Genomic DNA, 25498 nt, shown 5'->3' on the forward strand with positions numbered 1-25498 from the left:
TTTTGGACTCTGAGATCCTTGAGAGTCATAATGTTACTTTATCCATTTCCTTTTCATCTCCAGTCCCAAAGTCCAAAGGACACAAACATCAGTCTTGTTAAAATTTACCTCCTACAAATCACAAAAATAACCCTCAGTTTTTTCTCAGAAAAACTTCCTAGTGCTTTCCTGGTAGCTCAGCTGGTAGAGTCTACCTGCAATGCAGGTTCAATGCCTGGGTCGGAAAGATCCCCTGGTGGTGGGCATGGCAACCCACTCCAGTATTCTTGCCTGGAGGATTCCATGGACAGAGGAGCCTGGCGGGCTACAGTCCATGGGGTCGCAGAGAGTCAGACACAACTGAGTCACTAACACTTTCACTTTCTCAGAAACCACTGAAGCCAGGGTAAGGCAGGTACTGGAGGCTTTTCTGAATTGCTCTGATATCCCCGTATTCTTGTCTTTCTTCCCCAAACTGCTCACTACAGCCTCTTGCTGTTTTGTTCTCCCTACCCTGTTCCTCAGGCTTCAGACAGCAGGAACATCAGCAGATACAAGGAATCTTCCCTGTAATCATCTCTAATGACTCTTTTCTAGAACCCAGCAGGATGACTGCAGCATGGTCCTGCAGGCAGGAGACAGCCCTCAAGTCCTAGCACCACCAACCAACAGTGGCTGGGCCTCAGATGAGTCATTCATTCTTCCTGGCACTCACCACATGGGCCTGGATGATCCCCAATGTCCTTTCAGTTTTAAGCCATCTGGAATGTCTTCTAAGGAAAAGGAGGAGCCCCGAAGTATTTCCTCTGAAACAGAAGTCAACAAAAGTTCTGACTAGAAGGAAGAAATGTTAAATCCTTCCTCTTTATTCCCCAGAGCAGACATATCCTAGCATCTACCTCCCTCTGCACTGCAACAAACTCAGGAGATGCTGCTTTTCCATTTAGAGCTTAATCAATCCATCACCACATTTGTATAGGCCATCCATACCCAGTGTTCCTAAAGCCCTTTCCAAAAATAACAAACAACTAACAACAAGAAAAAACCCAGCCTCCACACACGCACAGGCAAGGATCACCACAGAGCTGTAGGGGCCCCGAGAGAAATAGAAAAATGCAAGAGAGAAGGATGGAAAAAAACACAGACAGACTCAGGACAGGGAAAATGAGAGACATGGCAGAGTGCCTTGGCTCAGGCCATCCATTTCCAACCCTGAAGGCAGGAAAGTATCTCTTCTCTGGACTGAAGGCCTGAACCAGGACAAAGACTTTGCCTCTCAATGCCTCTGTTTCCTCATCAGAAAAACCGAAACAGTTTCATGTTCGTCTCACTCAGAGAGGCTGGATCCATGCAAAGATGCCAGCAGACTGGGTAAGAACCTCTGGTCTGCGTGGACATTGCTAATTAGGTGGTCCAGGACAAGTTATTTCCAGTTCCCATCCACAAAATGGGTAAATAATACCCACCTCATTGGGCTGTTGGGAGGTGGAAACAGGATCAACGTGAAGGATCAGAACAGTCTCTGAATACTGGGCCCTCACATGAGCGCTGCTAGATGCCCCTTCCTGCTCTAACAGGCTGTGACTGAGCCCACATGAAACTCCCAAAGGACACTGTTGTCCTGAGACAAGGCTCAAAACACAGAAGAAAGAAGAGCCACGAGGTTAAACAAGTAAACCTCCAGAGGTCTCTCCCATGAAGTTCTAAAAATATATATTTTTAAGGAACTGAACATGCCTCCCTCCAAACTATATAACCTTGTACATGAGCATCCTGAAGAGACATGTGTCTAGAGAGACCAAGGAGGTTTCCCTAAATATGTCCTACAGCGTAAATATGCTGTAGGACAGGATAAGGGCAGAGTTTACATGACTGAGATACACACACACACACACACACGCATACACTCTCTCTCATTACCTCATTATATAGATGCCATTGTGCCATTATTTTACAGATAAATACAATCAAAGGGGCCTAGAAGTCTTTCTTCCTCCTGCTTTCATACTGCAGAGGGCTCCCTGCTCTTTTTTCCCAATACAAGGTCAAGCTTATTTGCATCTCCTCTGGGAAAACTCATCAACTGAGCCCACAACATGGGACAGCTCTTCTGAACCCACAGCATCACTGCATGAAGACTGGGAGAACTGATCATAACCTTTCCTGTGGACCACTCACAGTTACTTAACTGTTGTATACTACATTTACTGCAGGTGGTAAATTTCTGCAGAGCTCACCAACTGCCTCTTTCTGTGCCCCAGAGTGTTCAACATTTATTTGTTCACAGAAGGGGAAAATAAAGATAAACCCCAAACCCCATAATGTGTGTAGGAAATACAAGATGGCAAAGTAGCAGCAGATATAAAACAGGAAGGGAGAAGGATAGATAAATCCTGAAGTTTTGCCAGTCAGGAAAACAGATGCTTGACAGACATGGCTGTAATTGGTTCCTGGACCCAAAGATGCATCTACGTGTCATCACAGCCCTCTGCTTGGTCTCCATCAGAGCTGAGCAGAACAGGTTTCAATACTCACTTGGCAAATAAAGGCTGGGAAGCTGATTTGCTAAATCCGATTTCTTAGGGCTCTATGTTTGCAGTAACTATACTGCAATTCAGCAAATATTTACTGGCTGTCTTCGGTGCAAGGCCTGGGTGGTCACAGAGATGACGTGGGGCATAGTTCTTACTCTCAAGGAATTCACAATCTCCATGAGAGGAATTATATGTTTATCTATATAGCACTGTGAAACTGTTACTAGGGTTTTTTGTTTTTTTAATTAAAAAAAAGTGCTATAAGAACATAGAGGCCATAAGAACAAAGGATTCTGGTTGGGAGTAGGGGGAGGTGAAAGAGGAAGCTTTGAGCTGGACCTTGCCGATCATGCGCAGATTTAGTGAGCTCTCTGACCCATTCTGCATCCACAGGTCTAATTATAAAGAAAGAAAAAAAAAACAAAACCGAAGAACAATTCACCGAAAAGATGGCAGAGGGAAAGAGGAAAAATAAACAGTGACAATTCTTTCTGCCAAGAGTTGCTGACTGCTGCTGTCTGGCAACAGGAAATAAACATATCTATATATCTTCATTCAAGGGGATGTTTAGGTGCTAGATTTTGGTCTTCTAAGTACATACTCATGGCTGTGCAGGAAAACACCTCCTCCAGGTCAAAAATAGAAAACCCAGGAGAACTGGCTGAAGCAGTTGTGTTTACTTTTTACCATCCCTATGGATCACTTTCCAAAGGCTCTCACGTGGGAGGGTATAAACAGGTCTGTGTCACTTCCTGGTTCTCAGGCCTTCTGCTACATTCCCAGTCAGACTGGGAATGCTGCCTATTTAAAAATAAACTGTAAAAACTCACCCAAACCCCCAACTCTAAACCACTCTTTACTTTGTTTCATTTGATTTCACTGAAATTAAAAGGGGTTGAGCGAGAAAGGAGGCTAAAATGACCACAGAGAATGGATTCTCAGGTGAAAATGAAAATACAGGCTTATTGAGTTCAAGGTCAGGAGATCTGGATTCTACTCATGTTCTGCCTCTAACTGGAAAACTTGACCTTGAAAAAGCATGATGTTTCACCTCTCTGCACAACAGCCGCTTCAGCATTAACCCAAATATAGTTATCCAATCTTTTTGGACCTCCATTATCCTTATCTATAAACTAGCACCAACAATAGCTACCTTGTAGGCATCATGTCATGTAACACATGTCACCATATGGTATGAGTATGGTGTAAGTATATCATATGGTCTAAGTATCACATGGGAATTACATGTAAAGCACTCAGCACATTGCCTGTATTCAGTAAGTTGTCAAAAATAGGTGTTCTAGTTTTCACCATCTATTATTGTCATCATAATCTGAAAATGTAAAAGGCTGAGCTAGATGATCCCCACTTGAAGAGCTTCTCTGGCTCCAAAATCCTCTGGTTCTTTAAGTCACCTTCTCCTTTTTTTCTTTTTTTGATGTGGAGCATTTTTAAAGTCTTCACTGAATTTGTCACAGTATTGCTTCTGTTTTGGTCTTTGGGCCTCAAGGCAGGGGGGCTCCTAGCTCCTCGACCAGGGCCAGGGATTGAACTTGCACCCCCTGCACAGAAATGCACAGTCTTAACCACTGGACCGCCAGATAAGTCCCTTCTTTTTTTTTCTTTTCAGGCAGTTAGATGGAAAGGAAGGGCGATCAACTTGGAGAAGCATGACAGTTACCAATATATCCTCAATGTTTCTGTTAGAAACACTACAACACAATTAAGGAAATTCATCAATGAGCTGAAAGGGGCATGCTCTGCTCCCTGGGGAAGAGTCTTAGCTGTGACTCACACTGAAGCCACAACATGGGCACAACTGCTGCCTCTACGCCCTAGTTCATGAAGCACAACGCCCTCCAGGGCCAGCACAATGCGACTTCATCCACCTCATCTCTACCTGTGTGCAGCTCCTAGGAGAGCCCTAAAAGAGAGCACATGGCCAATCAACCCACTTCTAGTAATGACTAATCCCCCCTGCAAAGCAGTCCTGTTTTAAACAAAAAAGTGCCTTCTCCTTAATATAATTTGAATGTGGTCAAAAATTTAACGCACCTCCCCAAAAGTTAAGAGTGTAATCAGAGTATAGTAACAAGATTGAAGTGCTAGACTGAAATTAAATTCAGATGAAATTAACAGGCATTTTCTTTTATTCACTCAGCATTCATAACATGCTGAAGACTACAGAGGATGCCAAAACCTCATAGGATGCGATGAGTGAGAACCATAAAAGATGACACCGAGGTTTCCGGCCTGTGACTGGGTGAATGGTAGACTCTACCACGAGAGGAAAGAATACATGTGGACGAGCAGGCGCTGGTGAAGCACGTGATGAATGCAGCTCAGGGTGTGTCTGGAAGGACTGAACTACAGGTACTGGGAGAATATCCAGGTAGAAAGGTCTAGCAGGCAAATTAGAAATGAGTATGAAACTCTGCAAAGTGCTCCGAACTCAGGATGTAGTCCTGGAATGATCAGCCTGAAAGTGATGGCTGACAGCATGCAAAAGAGATGAGAGCTCATCTTGGTGAGAGAGCTGAGTGAGAAGAGAGTCAAGACAGGATCCTCGGGGGAACACTAACTTTCTAAACCAGCATGTAAACTAAAGAGAGATCATGAAAGACACTCCCCAAAGTACAAACCAGGAGCCTATGCATCAGAGCTGTCACCGGAGGGACACAGTGATTCAAGGAGAATGTGAGGGTGAATGGCAGACGCAACAAAGGTCCCATAAATGAAGCCTAAAAGACATCCATTGGATCTGATCACAAGGTTATCACTAGTGATCTCCTCAAGAGCGGATTTATTAGAGTCGTGAGGGAAGATCATGAATTCAAAGTGAGAAAGCACAGAAAATAAGGGCAAAACTCCTGGGGGGAAGGATGGTGGAACTGGAAAAGAAGGAAGAAGAAAGATGGGATGATGGCTAGAGAGAATTTGTGTACTACGACTTGTACCTTCTCAGTTAACCTAAGGTTTTCAGTTAAAGCTTCTGGAACTGCATCTCTGAGGCACTCCCCCCACCCCCACCCCAATCGAGAGTCCCTCTGAAATGACACCCACACACTGCGACTGCCAAAGCTAGGGAGACGCTGGGGATGAATGTTTATAAGACGGGCCTGCTTCCTTCTGTTCAACAGAAGCCTCCCTAGCCCAACAGCCCTCTTCCAAAACTACCTCTTCTGTAGGGTTCACGAGTGAGAAGGACAGTTAATCTAGTGGCAGGGCTAGAAAAGTGGCCTCTCCTGGCGTCTCTCAGGCCTTAAGATTCTCTGTAAATATGGTCTCAGTTTCTGCCATTCTCCTCCTTTCCATTCAAATGCCAGCCAAGGACTTGCCCCTGAGATTCAGGTTCAGGACTCCAAGAACATGTTCTTCACCTCCACCGACTGCAGCTTACTGTTAAATGCACACCTGGCGAGGTATACATTTAGACCAATCAAGACACTATCTTCTAGTCCAAATGTTCTTCATCTTCTGTTAAGTTTCAAGAAGCCTCCTAATTTATAAGCAAACCATGACTCTTCCCGTCCTCTTCCTCACAAATTACCCTAACTTCCTGTAAGTTGTCAAGGTTGGACTGTGAGGCCCCAGGCAAGGAGGAGAAGCAGGAACTTGCCTACTGTTCCTTCCCCTTTGATTAGTCCCACGCCCCAGCACCACCTCTGCCCTGACACGACCCTCTCAAGGTACAGAGCCATCCACCAAGGCCTGCATGCTCTAGGTCTAGCTCCAACCATACCTCTAGTTCTCTCACTGTGGAGTTCAAATCAGGACCTGAGAAGAAAGGATCTGATTAATGCATAGGAAGGAATAGTCCCTTAAATCTCTAAATACAGACTCAAAATTTATTTCAAATTAGTCAAAATTCAGGCAGAGGTATCAAATGAAGAACCTCATAAAATCCATGTGTCATCCAAGATGATATTAAGAGAGACTGTAATAAAACTCAGCAGATGAGAAAGAAGCATTGTAATTTGATGAGGGAAATCTGATAGCTCCCCTAATCTTAACACATATCTTACTGACTTCATTCAACATATATAAAGAGCACTTACTTATACTGGATTCCACAAAAGGTACCAAAGTGAGGGGAAGCTCATACCTTTAAAGAGTTTACAGTCTACAGGGGAGGTGAGACACATACACAAATAACTACGATGAGGTAAAATGTGAAAACTCGTGGGAGATATATAGCCAAAGTGCCAAAGAGAAAACAGGGAAGTAAGGTGGAGCCAGCAGAAGGAAATGAAACAGTCGATTAAAGAATTAATCACAACATGCATTTTTAGTCATAGGGAGTCCAATCCTGAGTCTGCCTCTTGTTTTTAGAGGTACTGAGGTGTCCTGCGTTACCTGCTCTGTCTCTGTTTCGTCATATACGGAGTTGGGGTAGCAAGACCTAGTTCACAGAATTGTGAAGAGTCCGTGCTTCACACATTTCTGAAGAGTTTAATACAATATTTGGCACAGTGAGACTAGGGAAGATGGAAGGGCCACTGCACATAGGAATTTAGAGCTCCTGTGTCTGCACAGAGCTGTCTGGAGCCTCACTCGTGGACAGATAGCTGAGCACCCACTATTTGCTCATCAACTGTGCCTATTAGTTCAGTCACCCACCCAGGTTGAATGGGCCTGTGGTGAGGAGGCACAGGAACGAGGCTCAGAGCGCATGTACGTGTATGCGCATGCCAGGATAAACCTGAAGTACACACTCAGCGTTCTGCTTGGAAGCATGGCATCACAATACAGGCTAAGTTCCAGATTATACACCACATACTGCATGACACCACAGCATGCTGTTCCTTTGGGCATGGTAGCTGTTTGGTACATGTTTGGTGCAGTGACATGACCTGAACCTGGTTGAATTCCCAATGAAATCTGTCTCACTGGATTAATTTTTCAACAAGTGAACACAGGAGGCAAAAGACACCTAAAAATTAGCCTGAGGGACACAGAAGTCATAATGGAATAACAGAGACTAGATTTACTTTTTCCTTAAACAACTAGAAAATCAGATATAATATATGAAATAATGGTTTTCAGACATTCAAAAATAGGTAGCACAGGGCAGTGATCCTTGAAAAAGGGAAAGAAACGCAGAGTCCTGCGGGTGCCCCAGCTAACCCCATAAAGGAGTCCTCAGACCATGGAGTGGGCAAATAAAAACCTGAAAGAGCTCAGTGATTTCACTGAGGTAAAGAGATAGCTGGAAACTGGGGGGTGTCAAGGAGGCTAGAATGTGCAGGGCAAAGTGACTGAGAGGAGGGAGCTCAGAGAGAAAAAACTAACCATCTGCAGAGGCTCAGTGTTGATCAGAGCACGTGTTAGAGGAAACTAGCAAGGCTAAGGAAAGAACTAACCCCTGGTGCTCACACAGAGCCAGAAGTTTACATGTTCCCACGGGCCAAGGTGGAAAAAAAAAAAAAGTCTCCTGATTCACAGGGCACTGGAAGGAATCTTCACAAGTGTTTGGCCTCAGGAGTGGGACCATCCTAGCCCTAGACTAAAGGCTGTCTGCAAAAAAAAAAAAAAAAAGGAAAAAGAAAAAGGACAAAAATAAATAAATAAATAAAGGCTGAGAACCAAGCCTTGAAAGAATCAAACCAATTCTAAGTACTAACTGACTTGCTTCTGAGAACAAAGCCAAGAAGTTTTTAAAGGAATACAGAAAGTTTCAGCACCTAACAACATACAACTCACTACATCTAGTTTAAAATCAAAACTGAGCAGACATGCAAAGAGGCAGAAAATTATGACCATGACCTGTGGTCACAGGAGGAGAATAAACAAATAGAAACAGACCTAGAAATGACACAGATGACAGAACTGGTGGACAAGGATGGTCAAATCTCTGTTACAAATATACTCGGTGTGTTCACGAGAAAAGAGGAAGGCACGGGCAGGAGACCACAAAGACTCAAACGTTTAAACTTCTAGAGGGAAAAATACAAATACCTGAAAAAATACAGGATGGGATTAACAGATTAGACACTGCAGAAGAAAAAATTCAATAAACTTGAAAACACAGCAATAGAAACTATCCAAAGAGATATACACAGAACATAAGTCAGAGGTATGACTGTATCAAGCAGCCTAACACGTGCATAATTGAGGCATGGGAAGAACACATAGGTACGCACACAAAAATTTTTTTGATGTAAACTATAAACTCACAGATTCAAGAAACTCATCAAACCACAAGAAGAAGTACTTCAACAAGAAGACACAGCATGGCACACTGTAATCAAAATGATGAAAATGATCATTAAGGAGAAAATATTAAAAGCAGCCATGAGGGGGTAGGAGGAGGACAATGCACCCAGAGAAACAAAGAATTACAGCAAGTCTCCTGTTATAAACAACGCAACCCAGGAGGCAACAGAGCATCATGTTCAAAGTACCGGGGAAAAAAGTCAATTTGACACTGATTTCCTAAGGAAAGTTGACGGGAACTATGAGTTCCCATCACTGAGTTTGTTGTGCTCTGCAGTTAATATTTTTCAGGGAGGCCTGTGCTGAGCACAAGATGTAAACTCAGTGGTCTTATAAACATCTGTAAGTACCTGTTGTTGTTTAGTCACTAAGTCATGGCCAACTTTTTGTGACCCCCATGGATTGTAGCACACTAGGCTCCCCCGTCCATGGGATTTCCCAGAAAGAATACTGGAGTGGGTGGCCATTTCCTTCTCCAAGGGATCTTCCTGACCCAGGGATCGAACCAGCACCTCCAACATTGGCAGGCAGATTCTTTTAACACTGAGCCACCAGGGAAGCTCTTTGGAAGTACAGGATTCTATGAGGAGTGAAAAGGGGTAAAGACCCTTTCTTACTTTCGTAGAGACATGTTTTATACTCTTGACTCAGAACATTACAAACTCAAGCTCTTATACAGTCATATTCCTTAAGACACTGGAAAAGAGACAAGCAAAGTCTATCAGAGGATCCATCCCTTAGCTGAAGAAAATCAAGGAAGAAAGAAAAAGTAAACCCCATCATGGAAAGAGTCAGCCTCAACAGCATTAGGCCTCAAGAGGCCTCCCTCCCTCAAGTGTACACATCTATTGGTTAATGTGTCTGACGGGCCTTTACAGATTCAAGTAAAATGGTTTTTTTTCAGAATGAAAGAAATATTCCTTCAGTAGGTAAAAGTAACTCAAAAAGTGACACAGAGTTACTCAATCCTTAGCTATGCAACCCAGCCCAGGGTAACATAATCTTCTTCTCATTAAGTACCCTGGGCAGGCACCCCATTCTTCAGAGTCCAGCCTGGGGCTCTACCCTGGAGGGACCATTAAAATGGCAATTTATCTGTTTTTGACACTGGCTGGTCTGGTCTCTCCACTAAATTGTAGTTAATAAACTATAAGGTCCAGAGAAGGCTGGAGCTCTATCTATCTGTTTTCTTGTGCTTTTTTGGTAAACTCTTGAGACCATCACTCTCTCAAAAAACCCTAGTATAGGTGCCCAAGAGGGACTCTCCTTCCCAAAATACCTTACTGCCTGAACAAGTGGTTTTCAACGGGGGCAATTTTACATGCCAGGGTTTCTAGCAACATTTGGAGGACTTTTTGACGGTCTTAACCTGGGGGATGCTATTGGCATCCAAGAGGCAGAGGTCCAGGGTGCCAGCAAAAATCCCATGATGCACAGGACAGCCCCCCAGAACAAAGAATTTGGCCCCAAATGTCAAAAAGGCTGCAGCTGAGAGCCCTGGCCTGAGTGGATCAGCATGGAGCTGAGCAGGTACCAGCAGAAGCTGTGCACATTGTAAACTCCCTGCCGCCACCGGCAAGCCTCTTCCTATCACCTGTCTCCAGGCAACACTTTGATCCTGCTGTTGTCCCCAACTCAGGCTTACAGTCCCTCAGAGAGAGGAATTTAATAAGAGTTTAGATGTCTGGGTGTTCACCCCATCTCGGCCAGTAGCTGTTGATTCTGGCTGTTACATATCACAAAACTTTTCTGGGCCCATTTCCTCCTCTGTAAAACAGAAGGCTTGGAAAAGATGACTGAGGAGTTCTTCCAGCTCTCAAATTCTATTTGAAATGCTATCTGTCCTTATCATGAGCCAAAGAGAAAGGATCCAGCTTAGTATGCACACCCACCCCTGAAGGACAGAGGTTCTGCTACTGTAGAGACAGAATCCAGCCAAGGGGGAGCTCTGGAGAAGCCAGGAGCTCAGGTACAAGTGATCTAGAAAGGGCTCTGCAAACACTGGCTTAAAGCCCAGCCCAGGCTCTCAGGTTTAAAACACACAGCAAAGTCTCCCTTCTGCCTTTTCAGGTCAATCTTACTCATCAGTGTTAAGAGGAGGAGGGGGAGGCTCGGGCCACTGAGGAGCAGCCCTGGAATCACTTGGGAGCTTAACAGAGACACTGAGTCTCAGGGTCTGCTCCTAAGTCACTTCAGTCGTGTCCCGACTCTGTGCAACCCCACAGATGGCAGCCCAACAGGCTCCTCTGTCCCTGGGACTCTCCAGGCAAGAATACTGGAGTGGGTCGCCATTTCCTTCTCCAATGCATGCATGCATGCTAAGTCACTTCCGTCATGTCTGACTGTGCGACCCTATGGACAGCAGCCCACCAAGCTCCTCCATCCACAGGATTCTCCAGGCAAGAATATTGGAGTGGGCTGCCACTTCTTTCTCCCTCATCCCTGATCCACAGAATGAAAATCTGCATTTTAGTAAGATTCCCCTGGTTTGAGAAGTTGAAAAGTTTGAGAAGCCCTGGTTTAGCACATACTGCCCTTGTAGTCCCTGCTCTGTCATCTCCTCACTTGTAAAGACTGACTTTCAAGACTGTCCACATTCTAGCCTAACTCCACCTCCTTGCACAGCTTGTGCACATGTATACACACATACACACCAGTTCAGAACTTCCAAACCCAGAGTCACCTACAGTCATGAAGACAAGTTCCTTTTTCTCTGCCTCTTGCCTACAAGCCTTCAGTTCAGTTCAGTTCAGTCGCTCAGTCGTGTCCGACTCTTTGCGACCCCATGAATCGCAGCACGCCAGGCCTCCCTGTCCATCACCAACTCCCAGAGTTCACCCAAACTCAAGTCCGTCGAGTCAGTGATGCCATCCAGCCATCTCATCCTCGGTCATCCCCTTCTCCTCCTGCCCCCAATCCCTCCCAGCATCAGAGTCTTCTCCAATGAGTCAACTCTTCGCATGAGGTGGCCAAAGTACTGGAGTTTCAGCTTTAGCATCATTCCTTCCGAAGAAATCCCAGGGCTGATCTCCTTCAGAATGGACTGGTTGGATCTCCTTGCAGTCCAAGGGATTCTCAAGAGTCTTCTCCAACAACACACTTCAAATGCATCAATTCTTCGGCGCTCAGTCTTCTTCACAGCCCAACTCTCACATCCATACATGACCACTGGAAAAACCATAGCCTTGACTAGACGGACCTTAGTCAGCAAAGTAATGTCTCTGCTTTTGAATATGCTATCTAGGTTGCTCATAACTTTTCTTCCAAGGAGTAAGCGTCTTTTAATTTCATGGCTGCAGTCACCATCTGTAGTGATTCTGGAGCCCAAAAAAATAAAGTCTGACACTGTTTCCACTGTTTCCCCATCTATTTCCCATGAAGTGATGGGACAGGATGCCATGACCTTCGTTTTCTGAATGTTGAACTTTAAGCCAACTTTTTCAGTCTCCTCTTTCACTTTCATCAAGAGGCTTTTTAGCTCCTCTTCGCTTTGCCATAAGGGTGGTGTCATCTGCATATCTGAGGTGATTGATATTTCTCCCGGCAATCTTGATTCCAGCTTGTGTTTCTTCCAGTCCAGCGTTTCTCATGATGTACTCTGCATAGCAGTTAAATAAGCAGGGTGACAATATACAGCCTTGACGTACTCCTTTTCCTATTTGGAACCAGTCTGTTGTTCCATATCCAGTTCTAACTGTTGCTTCCTGACCTGCATACAGATTTCTCAAGAGGCAGGTCAGGTGGTCTGGTATTCCCATCTCTTTCAGAATTTTCCACAGTTACTTATGATCCACACAGTCAAAAGCTTTGGCATAGTCAATAAAGCAGAAATAGATGTTTTTTTGGAACTCTCATGCTTTTTTCCATGATCCAGCAGATGTTGGCAATTTGATCTCTGGTTCCTTTGCCTTTTCTAAAACCAACTTGAACATCAGGAAGTTCATGGCTCATGTATTGCTGAAGCCTGGCTTGGAGAATTTTGAGCATTACTTTACTAGCATGTGAGATGAGTGCAACTGTGCGGTAGTTTGAGCATTTTTTGGCATTGCCTTTCTTTGGGATTGGAATGAAAACTGACCTTTTCCAGTCCTGTGGCCACTTCTGAGTTTTCCAAATCTGCTGGCATATTGAGTGCAGCACTTTCACGGGCAGCGGCCAAGAGTGCCAGGCTGCGACGGCGCAGGAACAGCTGAGAGGAGCTACCCCGCGTCCAAGGAGCAGTGGCTGCGCGGGCGCAGGAGGGCCTAGAGGAGCTATCCCACGTTGAACGTCAGGAAGGGCGGTGGTGAGGAGATACCCCTCGTCCAAGGTAAGGAGCAGCGGCTGCGCTTTGCTGGAGCAGCCGTGAAGAGATACCCCACACCCAAGGTAAGAGAAACCCAAATAAGATGGTAGGTGTTCCAAGAGGGCATCAGAGGGCAGACACACCGAAACCATACTCACAGAAAACTAGTCAATCTAATCACAAGCCTTGAAGCACAGGCTAAATCAGAGCTTTTCTGAGAGACTGATTCAGCCCACCCCTGCCGTTCAAAGACTCCTCAGGAGGTGGGATGGTGAGCCCAAGGGTACAAACTCTGATGGGAAGAGACTCGTCATTTGCATCTGAACAGACAAGGAACAGAGTCCAAAGTTTCATTGTTTTCCTGCTGCTGCTGCCTTACATTACAGAAAGATTCTTGGGGCACAGGCTAAAGGGCAAAGCACACACACAGAGTAAACAAAAACACAGCAAGGGTTCTCCTAGGGGTGGGGGCAGCTGGAACAAAGCAAGACCACGGTGAAGGGTAGCCTAACAGCGCGCTGGAACACAGGACAGAATGTGGGGAGAAGTGGGGTAGACTGCTGAGCGGCTAGTGCGGGAGAGATTAGGTTGGGGCTCAGCCCCCACCCTACCCGTGGGCCTAAGCAGCAGATGGCTCAGCCCCAGGCAGCTGGCAGAGACAACCAACTGCACGTGCCTGCCCACCCCTTCCCAGGGCTGGAAATGAAAGGAGCAGGGCCCAACCCAAGCATCAACTCCAAAGATCACCCTGGGGGTGGGATGGCAAAGTCACCCAATGCTCTGCCACCATGAGATGAACCTGGAAAACAACTCTAGTATCATCCAAGGTTCTTCTGCACCCACCTTTGCTACCTCTGGTCCCCTTCTTTTATCAGGAGCAGACTCATGGGGTCTGTCTTGGGATCCTAACACATTACAGCCTAAAGTTCAACCTATCCATGTTAAGAGAGGGAAACTGAGGCCTAGAGAGGGACCATGGCTTGCCCCGGGAACACAGGGCTTGTCAGTGGCTGAACCAAAACTCAGCTCTCCCAACTCTTCATGCAGCAAGGTTCCCCAAATACCTCCCACAGAGCTCCCCCAGACTGAGTGCCAGCCCCAGCACTGTTCCCACTGCTCTGTCCACTGAGCCCTCCAGGAATGGCTCCTGGCCAGGCCTCTGCTAGATGAGAATGTCCGGTAGTGCTGAGTCTCCAGGAACTCCAATGCGGCCAGAGCAGTTCAGGGGAAAAAATTTAAGAGTAGCTACCTGCCTCTTCCAGAAAGGAAGCAGAAGGTACACACAGTTAACACTCAAGGAAGGCTGTAGTTTTGGGGGCGTGGGGGGCGGTGTGTGTTTGGAAACGAAAAAGGCTTGTTCTGAGCGCTGAAGGGAATTATCAGCCAACACAGACTTGGAGGCGAGTTAGAGCTAACTGCCAAACCAGACTGGCTTAATTAAGACTCTCCCACCCTCTTCCCCAGGAAACCCACCCCCCCTCCTCTGGCTGGTCACACTAGCCATAAGAAGCAGTCATTTCAGGGAAGCTGAAGCCCTCTCTGGTGACCTGGCCCTGGGGGATGGGCTGTCAGCCAGGGGGCCAGGCCTGGAGCTTCAGGGCCCAGCTGCCCTTACTGTCACCTCAACATCTGCCTTCAACAGCACCTGCGCTGCAGCACACTCTGGATCACTGTGTGCGCAGAGTGGAAGAAAACACTCATTAGCTTTTCAAATGTAACCCTCTACAGAACCTAAATAGAAGACACAGTTACTCAGCTGCAAAGCAGAAATCCTCTCCTCCTCATCAAACAAAGCTGCACGTCCACAACCAGCTATGCGGTTAAAACTGGGCGGAAAGAGGCTAAGGAGTACTGGGGTGAAGTCCGTTGACTAACTGCATCTAGAGACCTGGCAAACCCCAGCTCCAAGGCCTTGAAGCATCGGTAATGAAAGCATCCTAATGATGAGAGGTCTTTCCTAAACGCCTGTGGCTTTGCTGCTGCCTCCACACTCCAGGGCAATCACCACAGGCTCCTCCTGCCCCTCAGGGCCAACATCACCCCAGGACCCTGGACATGGATATGTGGGGCCAGAGAGTGGCCTGCCAGAAAAACTGCCTTACTCAGGGGTTGAAAAGCAATGTTTGACCTAGTACAACCACGGGGTCATAATGGGCCCTGTGCTCAAACCCCTTCATATCTGCCACAAGCATGCTGCGGGTGGAGGGGCGCGGGGGTGCGGTGAGGGCAGGGAATCGGGACACTACAGCCGGACTTCCTTGTCTTTAACCCCAACAATGGCCCCTCAAGAACTTGCCCTCCTGAAGGGCAAATGCGGTTTTGATTTCCAAACCTCACTGTTTGAGAGAACTTCTTGTTTTCTCTCTCAGCTTTTAAAAACAGATGAATGCTCCCCTAGGGAAAAAGCAGCTGTAAATACAGGAGAGGGCAGAAAAAGAACACTGCTAGGAGTTCCAGAGGAACCATTATACTATTGTAAAAAGGTTTCTCAAAAGAATGAACACACCCCATTCCAAACAGAAAACACACAATTTCCTGTAAAGGACTTGTCTGAAAGGTAACCTTTGGGCAGATGGTTTCTCTAGGCTGCTCCCTGCTCTACTCAACACTAAGACCTTGACATGAAAGGTGAGTTAGTGATTTTCTTCCTGGGAACCTTAAAAGAACTAATTCACAACTCAGTCAGCCTGCTTGTCTATTACTATCATCACTACCTAAACTTCATCACCAAACTGCTACAGACATTTAAACAAATTTAAGCTGTTACAATTTTAGGCAGACTGACGCCACAGTATTTACTAGTTGAGATGAAAATGGGAAGAGGGTATAAATCTGAGACGGGCAGCCTGGCTTCTGCACTTCCAAAAGGAACTGCAATGTTCAAAGGCTCAGGATTCTGGGAAATCACCCACTGGCTTATTTTACCTCTCCATCACAAGTAATGAGGCTCCCACCCCAAAACCCATTTGCCAAAAATAAAAGATCTAAAGAAGTGTTTCAGAGAAAGTTTGTGAGAAGAAAACTCAAGCTGGTTTTATTTTCAAACAAGCTACAATTAAATGGCTTTGCCTCTGTAACCACACTTCCTACCTAGAACTCCAGTTAAGTTTAGATGTGCCTCTCAGATGGAGACTGGATTACAGGGAATTTAGCTGGCTGAAACCGGTCTCAGCCCACAGATGTACTAACCTGTTTGCACAGTCCTGGTTGAATATAAGAAATAAAAGCTGGGTAGGAAGTCAGCAGTACACTTATAATTCTGTCTGAGTCAGAAGAGGAAGATACTGCTTTTAATTTCACATAAGATTCTATTATTAGAAGGAAACATGTAACATAAGCCATAAACCTCATCAGTGACAAAGCAAAGAAAAACATGTATTTATAGAATATATTTAAATCCCTAAACTTCCCAGAGGAATTAATTTGTCACTAATACAAACAAATCAAACTGCATCTGCTCACCACTGCCCCTAATGGTCTGTTCCCTTAAGCTACGAGCTTCCCTATGGCCAGGCACCTTTCACATACTCCTTTAGAGAGGATTCATCACACGTGCACCTGGCCTCCCCACAATTCCCAAGAACACTGGCCAACTTCTAGAATGAACACAGTTCCATGTGAACTGGGGTTTCAAGAGAATCTCTGAGTGGGACAAACTCTTGGGGGACAAGCTGGACCCTCCCTGATCTTTCCATTTTCTCTCAGGTCTTGGTTTCCAGAGCCCTAAAAAAACTCCTTGATGGTCTTCCAGCCTCAGGCCACCCAAAATCCTGCCAGGAACCACACTCTCAAGCACGGTCACATTACCTTCCACCTCTGTCTGTTCTGTCAGTATCATGTCCTATGTGAAGCCTGCAAAAGCCACAGAGACCACACGCCCCAGTCCACTTTCAGTGGAGGTGGAGAAGCTGCCTGCCCTGACAGCAAGCAATCAAGGCACACAGTAAGGCAAGAGTGTCTATTTCAGTAGTCTATGTGGGTGCAATACAACACTAAATTGTGAGGCGTGTGTTTCAGAAAATAAGAAAGAACAAGCAGCCACTACTTGTGTTATGGACAGAATAATGAAAAAAAAAGAGAGAGAGACAGAAATGGACCTGAACCAAGACAATTAAAGAGGGCCTTAGGGACTTTCCTGGGAACCCAGTGGCTAAGACTCTGAGCTCCCAATGCAAAGGGTCCAGATTCAATCCCTGGTCAGGGAACTAGATCCCACATGCATGCATGCTCAGTTGTGTAAAGCTGTTTGCGACCCCATGGACTGCAGCCAATCAGGATCCTCTCTCCATGGGATTTTCCTGGCAAGAATACTGGAGTGGGTTGCCATATTCTCCTGCAGAAGATCTTCCTGACCCAGGGTTAGAACCCGCATCTCCTACATCGCAGGTGGATTCTTTACCATGGAGCTACCCTGGAAGCCCAGATCCCACACACCCAACTAAAAAGATTCTGCATGCTGATGCTAAAGATCCTGTATGCCCCAACAAAGACCGAGCACAGCCAAATAAATATTTAAAAAGAGAGAGAGGACCTTAAAAAGGAACGAAGGGATATCTAACCTGAAAGCCTTGAGAGCTGAATTAGTATGTAGACAGAAAGAGGGAATTTCTGGGGCTGGAAGGCATAAATAAGCATGATAAATTGGAAGGCAGGGGTGGAGAAAGAAGCCAAGAATCAGGGGAGAACAGAAAAAAAATCCATTTGAGATCCTTCAGGGCAAGGCACAATTCTAACAGTTTCCCTGGTATCTATCACTTAACAGACTCTGGTTATTCCACAAAGTAAATTAAGTATTCCACTGAATACTTACTATAAGGCCAGACTGTACATCTATGAAAAACAGGCAAAGAGATTCAGCTTTGGATCCATAGGTAGCAGGGAACCAATGAATGTTCTTGAGCAGGAAACATGACTTCATCCAACTCAACAAGTATTTACTAAAGGCCTACTATGTCAGAGGCACCGGGCTACTCAGTCTTTGCCCTCAAGGAGCATGGGGGAAGAGACGGTAATATGACCTCCCGCACACACAGGGCTGCATTCTCTTACCTAGTCTTACTTGAGATAAGAACAATGTTCAGGGGACATGAACCTGGCAAGGGAGACTAAAGCAGCCTGGGAGGCCAGACAGGATGATAAGGTCTGGGCCAGGGTGGTGGTGACAGAAACCTCCAGCAGAAAGAACTGGCAGGAGCTGGTTATTGATCAGACAGGAGGGGCTCAGAAGAAGGGAGTCATGATGACACAAAGTCAGAAAGCAGCAAGATTCGGTGTCAATTCCCAGATGGTGAGAGCTTCAGGCCATGCTTTGGCCCACTGACAGCCTAAGGCTAAGGTCAGTCAGCTCCGATATTCTGCCCATTTTTGGGAATAAGGGTTACACATTCCATCCTTCCCACTAGCCCAGTTTTTCATGCTAGTTGTGATTTCCTGTAATTCCCATTTGCAAGGGGGTGAAGGAGATGGATGAGTTGACAATTCCTCTGTCCATCACGCAGTAATAACACATCTCAATCCGTCCAGCACTAAACTGCTACTGGCAGCTCTTATTCGGGAAGAGGAGAACAGGAGGAGGAGGCATTACATTTTAAAAGCCATGAGGCAGTATTCTCCTTACCCAGTGAGCTCTCCTCCTGGGCAGAGCCTTCCCAGAGACATTTAGCAAGGCAGAGGCAAGGGATGGAGCACCACAAACCCTAAGAGCCAGTACCAGTTCCTACAGAGCAAAGAGGCCCAAGATCCCACCCCACCTGGCTATGTGAAAACTGAACGCACAATCAGGAGGGCGGAATCAACATGAACAAGGCCAAAAACGCTTGAGTACACGGCATCAATGGAAACTGGCAGCTGGCCTTGCACAGCAGCTGCTCTCCAGGCTGGAGGACACCTGAGGACTTGCCGAGTGCTTGTCCCAAAGCAGAGCTGCCCAATGTGAGGCTCTGAGCCACAGGAGGGCCAGCCCAGCTCTCAGAAGGGCAGCCCCTCCTCTGAACCCCGACACCCTGCCGGCCACTGCTGTCCCCGACCATCCTAGACAGAAGTAGCACAGTTAACAGGTGAACAGTGGTGACTTCTGGAAGGGAAATCACAGGTGACTTCTGGAAGGGAAATCACAGGTGATTTCCTTCTTCCATGAATCAAGTAACCTGTATTTCCTAATCTTTCTTTAAGAAATAAGTAGAGGGACTTTCCTGGCGGTCCAGTGGCTAAGACTGCAAGCTCCCAATGCAGGGGGCCTGGGTTTAATCCCTGGTCCAGGAACTAGATCCTACTTGCTCCGCATGTCACAACAAAGATCAAAGATTTCGTGTGCTGCGACTAAAACCCGGCACAGCCAAATAAATAAATAAAAATATTTTTTAAAAAAACAAAACTAGTAAGTTCATTTAAAAAAAAAGAAGTAGAACTTGTGATTTCTTAAATTTTCAAAAAACAAGGAAGTTGGTGGGGGAAATGAATTTGACATGTGTACCATTAAAGCACAGTCCATAAATCACAGACAGTCAGACACAACTGAGCGACTAACACACACACACACACACACACACACACAAATACACACACATCATTAAAGTGAAAGTGCAGTTTAGCCCTCTTTCCTAACCATTAAACAAGAATAAGAGGAAAAAGAGTGTCGACTGAATGAAGAACAAACAGCTGTGGGTTAAAACAACTCGGTGGATCCTGACATTTTCCAAACAAGTGCATCCCTCCCACCTGTGACAGATCCTGACTGCTTGAGAATAGCCACCCACACCCTCCACACAGGGGCTCAGAGAACTAAAACTGGGGTGCTGAGGATATGTTAGCACAAAACATTTTCCCAGTGCTTGGTTTAGGCTTCCTATGGACAGCAAAAGGCCTTTTAGAAACCCATGACTTGGCTGTACCAATGGAAGACGGATGTTTTGTTATCCTGCAGGACTCGACTCTGTAACCGGAGTGGTCATATTCCCAGTAACGTGGAACCTCAGGATAAGAAAAATAACACATTATTATTATTACCTGGAATCTAACTGTCTAATCACTGCACATGACTCTAGGCATTTTCTATCTAATATCTGATTTAATCCTCATAAGAACATTAAAAGGTACTACTCCTATCTCCAGGCTTCCCTAATGACTCAGATGATAAAGAATCTGCCTGCAACATAGGAGACACAGCTTTAATCCCTGGGTCAGGAAGATCCAATCCCCTGGAGAAGGGAATGGCAGCACACTCCAGTATTCTCAGTCCATGGGACTGCAGAGTTGACCGAGCGACTTTTTCTCTGGAGAGCAACTCTCTATCCAGACAAGGTATAGAGAAGTTAGATAATTTGCCCAAGGCCACAGAGATAGCAATTCATGACAGCAAGATCACAAATGAATCAGTCTGACACCAAAGCATATAATCTTGGTAGAGGTTCAAATCAATTCCATGTTCAGTTCAGTTCAGTCGCTCAGTCGTGTCCGACTCTTTGCGACCCCATGAATCGCAGCACGCCAGGCCTCCCTGTCCACCACCAACTCCCGGAGTTCACTCAGACTCACGTCCATCGAGTCAGTGATGCTATCCAGCCATCTCATCCTCTGTCACCCGTTCTCCTCCTGCCCCCAATCCCTCCCAGCATCAGAGTCTTTTCCAGTGAGTCAACTCTTCCCATGAGGTGGCCAAAGTACTGGAGTTTCAGCTTCAGCATCATTCCTTCCGAAGAAATCCCAGGGCTGATCTCCTTCAGAATGGACTGGTTGGATCTCCTTGCAGTCCAAGGGATTCTCAAGAGTCTTCTCCAACAACACACTTCAAATGCATCAATTCTTCGGCGCTCAGCCTTCTTCACAGTCCAACTCTCACATCCATACATGACCACTGGAAAAACCATAGCCTTGACTAGACGGACCTTAGTCAGCAAAGTAATGTCTCTTCTTTTGAATATGCTATCTAGGTTGCTCATAACTTTTCTTCCAAGGAGTAAGCGTCTTTTAATTTCATGGCTGCAGTCACCATCTGTAGTGATTCTGGAGCCCAAAAAATAAAGTCTGACACTGTTTCCACTGTTTCCCCATCTATTTCCCATGAAGTGATGGGACAGGATGCCATGACCTTCGTTTTCTGAATGTTGAACTTTAAGCCAACTTTTTCAGTCTCCTCTTTCACCTTCATCAAGAGGCTTTTTAGCTCCTCTTCACTTTCTGCCATAAGGGTGGTGTCATCTGCATATCTGAGGTGATTGATATTTCTCCCAGCAATCTTGATTCCAGCTTGTGTTTCTTCCAGTCCAGCGTTTCTCATGATGTACTCTGCATAGAAGTTAAATAAGCAGGGTGACAGTATACAGCCTTGACGTACTCCTTTTCCTATTTGGAACTAGTCTGTTGTTCCATATCCAGTTCTAACTGTTGCTTCCTGACCTGCATACAGATTTCTCAAGAGGCAGGTCAGGTGGTCTGGTATTCCCATCTCTTTCAGAATTTTCCACAGTTACTTATGATCCACACAGTCAAAGGCTTTGGCATAGTCAATAAAGCAGAAATAGATGTTTTTCTGGAACTCTCTTGCTTTTTCCATGATCCAGCAGATGTTGGCAATTTGATCTCTGGTTCCTTTGCCTTTTCTAAAACCAACTTGAACATCAGGAAGTTCACGGCTCACATATTGCTGAGGCCTGGCTTGGAGAATTTTGAGCATTACTTTACTAGCATGTGAGATGAGTGCAACTGTGCGGCAGTTTGAGCATTTTTTGGCATTGCCTTTCTTTGGGATTGGAATGAAAACTGACCTTTTCCAGTCCTGTGGCCACTTCTGAGTTTTCCAAATTTGCTGGCATACTGAGTGCAGCACTTTCACAGCATCATCTTTCAGGGTTTGAAATAGCTCAACTGGAATTCCATCACCTCCGCTAGCTTTGTTCGTAGTGATGCTTTCTAAGGCCCACTTGACTTCACATTCCAGGATGTCTGGCTCTAGGTGAGTGATCACACCATTGTGATTATCTGGGTCGTGAAGATCTTTTTTGTACAGTTCTTCTGTGTATTCTTGCCACCTCTTCTTAATATCTTCTGCTTCTGTTAGGTCCATACCATTTCTGTCCTTTATTATGTAATTCATTTCAAATATTAAAATTATCCTAGATGTATTATGGAATAAGAGGAAAAATTCCCATTCACTCTGGGAAGAAAAAAAAAAAAAAAACAGGAAGTTTTGAAGACTGTTCACACTGCAGCATGCAGCTCTACACCCTCTTGAGTGAACTTGGACTTGGATTCCCAGCTCTACTTCAGAACCTCAGCAGAGAGAAGTGTTTTAACTTGCAGACTGATTCTAGGTAAGACTTCCTCAGTTAGAGGTGGATCAGGTGACTTAGCACACTTTGAGAAACACTGCTTTGGGGGTATTCTAGGAAACTTTCTGAAGCCACTGAAGAAATTGAGAACTAGGTCATTAGATGTTGATGGCTACTTCCCCCAAACTGCGAATGAGACACATCACCTCAGTCACAGGCGCTGCATGTGAAGAATGCTGTTGGCAGAATGGAGTGAAGGGAAGCAGGAATTCAGAGACTTTAATTCCCAAAGCTCTCTTTTCTTTACAGACCTGCATCTGAGGAAGCCATCTGCCCCACACCTTACACAATTGAAATAACCTGGCTAGAAGCTGCCCCCTAAAATGAGCCTGATTCCTTTGAAAAGTAACTGCCAAAGATGGATACACTGCATATTAATGACCAAATTCAGACATCCTTCATAGAAACTTCAACACAAAAAGGCTGACAGGAGAAAAAAAATTTGTTTAATGTGTGTTTTTTTAAAAGTCCCAACACAGGGCATGTTGCCTGGGTCTTGGCACTCATTTGTAAACTGAAAACAGATGCACTTGTTGTAAGGTTTTGTCTCTCAGTGTTTTACAGTTAATAGGTATCCATCCACATATGTGAGCTCACCAAGTTTGCCCTTCCTCTTTGGCTTAAATCATCTATGTCAATTGCATTACTATCCAAGAAAGATGGCTCCAAGTTCAGGACTGCTTTCAGTAATGTGATTAGGCCGTACAGAAATGCTAATGCTTTTCTGAGCACTGGGCTGACCTTTCCCTGATCCTTTCTGGTCTCTGAGGGTAAGTCCTGGCTCGCCTCCCTTTGAGGAAGGACACCCACCCCCATTATGATTCCTCGGGGTTTTCAGAAAGGTCACACAGTGCAGCCAAGACTTCAGAGGTGTCTGCTTCTGCTGCTACTTACCAGTTGTTCATCCTAGAAAGGTGTTTTTTATCCTCTTTTGGCATCAATTCTCATAACTATAAAATGGGTATAATATAAGCAACCTATTTTGAAGCTGCTGTGAAGATTATAGAAACTATGTAAGTCACTTAGATCATCAGTGCCTGGTACCCAGAAGGCACTCAAGACATGCCATCTTTTATTAAGGTTTTAACAAGGTTTTGTGTGAATCTAGAGTTTTATACTTCTGAAGCAGTCTCAATTCATTATTGCTACAATCAGCCCTCACAATAATCGTTTACGATAGACAGGACTGAAGGCATACGGACACGTCCTGCTATAAGGAAAAGGAACTGACCTGCTCTTTACTCGTGAGCTGCGTGTTCATCAGTTCCAGGTACTGGGTCAGAGGCCTGTCTCCATCATCTTTGGTTACCACTCCCCACACTCACGCCAGCAGGTGTCAATAAATCAAGGCTGGGCGGGACTGAGGATTTACTGCAAGGGCTGCCCGTGCTATAAACCAAGCAACCCCAGGCTTATGGCAGGGAGCTGGGGAACAGATCAGAATCACTCTTGTAGGGAATTCCCGGCTACCCTGAACACAGAGACAAGAGGGCTGACTTCCCCAGTCCTGACTCCCACCTCACCCGCAAGAGGAAAAGCAGCAGCTGCAGGAGCCGGGGCAGCCAGAGGTCACTCCGAGGGAAATGGCAGAACTGTCCCTGCACAACCTCTGAGGCAGCCAGGAAGCAGCACAATATGACGCAGCATTACCCAGCCCCTCCTGCTGGGCCAAACGGGGGACCCATAAATGTGGCACTTCAAAGGTAAGGTAATGCCGCCTTCAGTAACCTAAATGGAGTTGCTTTAGAGTAGAGTACAGGCCAGTCTATAAATACCAAGGATTAAAAGGCTTCCTGCCGGGCCCAACTGCCACGGCCTGAAGACAAAGGCTCTCTGGTTCTCCAGATCCCAAACAGACTCCAAGATGAGTCCTTCAGGTTAGAGCTGCCATTGGCCAATGGTCAACCCCTCCAAAGTGATACCCAAAACTTTTTCCTTCTTTTCCAGCTCGGCCAGCCTCTCCTTTCCACATCCTTCACCCAGGATCACCCACTACCCAGAACCCCTCCACAGCAGCTCCCCCACGCACTCTGGTCTCTCCAGGTTGCCCCTGTCTCCCTCCCCACCTCATCCTCCACCCCAACTTTCTCATCAGTATATATTTTTACCTGCCATGAAAATAACAAAGACTTTGGAATCATTTTAACCTTGGTTCAAGGTACACCCAGTTACTTACACTACTTTTTTTGGGGGGGGGGGGGCGGGGGGACTGTGCCGGGTCTTCATTGCTCCGTGGGCTTCCTCTAGTTGCCGCGAACAGGAGCTGTTCTCTAATTGAGGTGTGTGGGCTTCTCACTGCGGTGGCTTCTCTTGTCGCAGAGCCTGGGCTCTAAGGGCTCGTGGGCTCAGCAGTTGTGACTTCCAGGTTCTAGGGCACAGGCTCAACAGTTGCTGCGCACAGGCTTAGCTGCTCCACGGCACGTGGTGGGGTCTTCCCAGGTCAGGTATCAAACCAGTGTCTCCTGCATTGGCAGGTGGATTCTTCACCATTGAGCCACCAGGGAAACCCCAGTACTTAACTTTTTTAGAGCTTGATTTTCTGATGTATAAAGTGGATACAGGCCCACCTAGCAACAGCACAAACACAGGGCCTGGCACAGAGCGTGCGTTTAGGACTTCCTGCCTTGTCCCCGCCCCCACAGGATTTTTCTTCTTGCTTCTTTCCTGGGCTCTGTGACTCTGATACAGTCACTCTTTCTAGGTATCATACCTGCTACATCCAAAGGTCTCAACTCAAAGGAGTGACTCAAAGGACGACCGTTTTAGTCACTGATGTTATCTGTGGAGCAGACACATCTGGGCAGCCGGTCCCATCAGCAACCTTCAAATTACGCTCAAGACAGGCCTGGTCACCCTCTATCTCCCCACCACAAAAGGACCCATCTGGGGAGGAAAGCAACCAGAGGGGATGGGAGGACACAGAGTCGGGAGTCACTTCTGGCCTGAGGCAGGAGATAGAGAAAGGCCTTGTTAAGGTAAGGGTAGCACTTCCACACACAACTAAAACCCCAAAAGAAAAATTCCCATAATTCCACATTTACATGTAAAACTTTCAAATTAATTCTGACAGCAAGAACATCTGCCAGTTTTGCTAGAAACACCATCTGGTTCACTTCTGATAAGGCCCAGGCACAACTTCACACGGGCCAGGAACTGTC

General features: G+C 46.0%; 1 protein-coding gene across 4 annotated transcripts in view; it reads right to left on the reverse strand.

Annotated features, from left to right (window-relative positions):
- SUSD6 (sushi domain containing 6) overlaps window positions 1-25498 on the reverse strand; it is a 98361-nt gene that overhangs the window by 58422 nt on the left and 14441 nt on the right. For 2 of the 4 annotated variants that reach the window (XM_040226200.1, XM_040226202.1), the window contains exon 1: window positions 695-6741. The exons of 1 other annotated variant lie outside the window; for it this stretch is intronic. The gene's annotated coding sequence lies outside the window, so the exon portion shown is untranslated. Of the gene's footprint in view, window positions 1-694; window positions 6742-25498 lie in introns of those variants that run through there. One more of the 4 variants, XM_040226201.1, reaches the window with a different exon arrangement.

The sequence above is a fragment of the Oryx dammah genome, unplaced genomic scaffold, assembly GCF_014754425.2.
Source record: "Oryx dammah isolate SB20612 unplaced genomic scaffold, SCBI_Odam_1.1 HiC_scaffold_26, whole genome shotgun sequence".
Taxonomy (NCBI): domain Eukaryota; kingdom Metazoa; phylum Chordata; class Mammalia; order Artiodactyla; family Bovidae; genus Oryx; species Oryx dammah.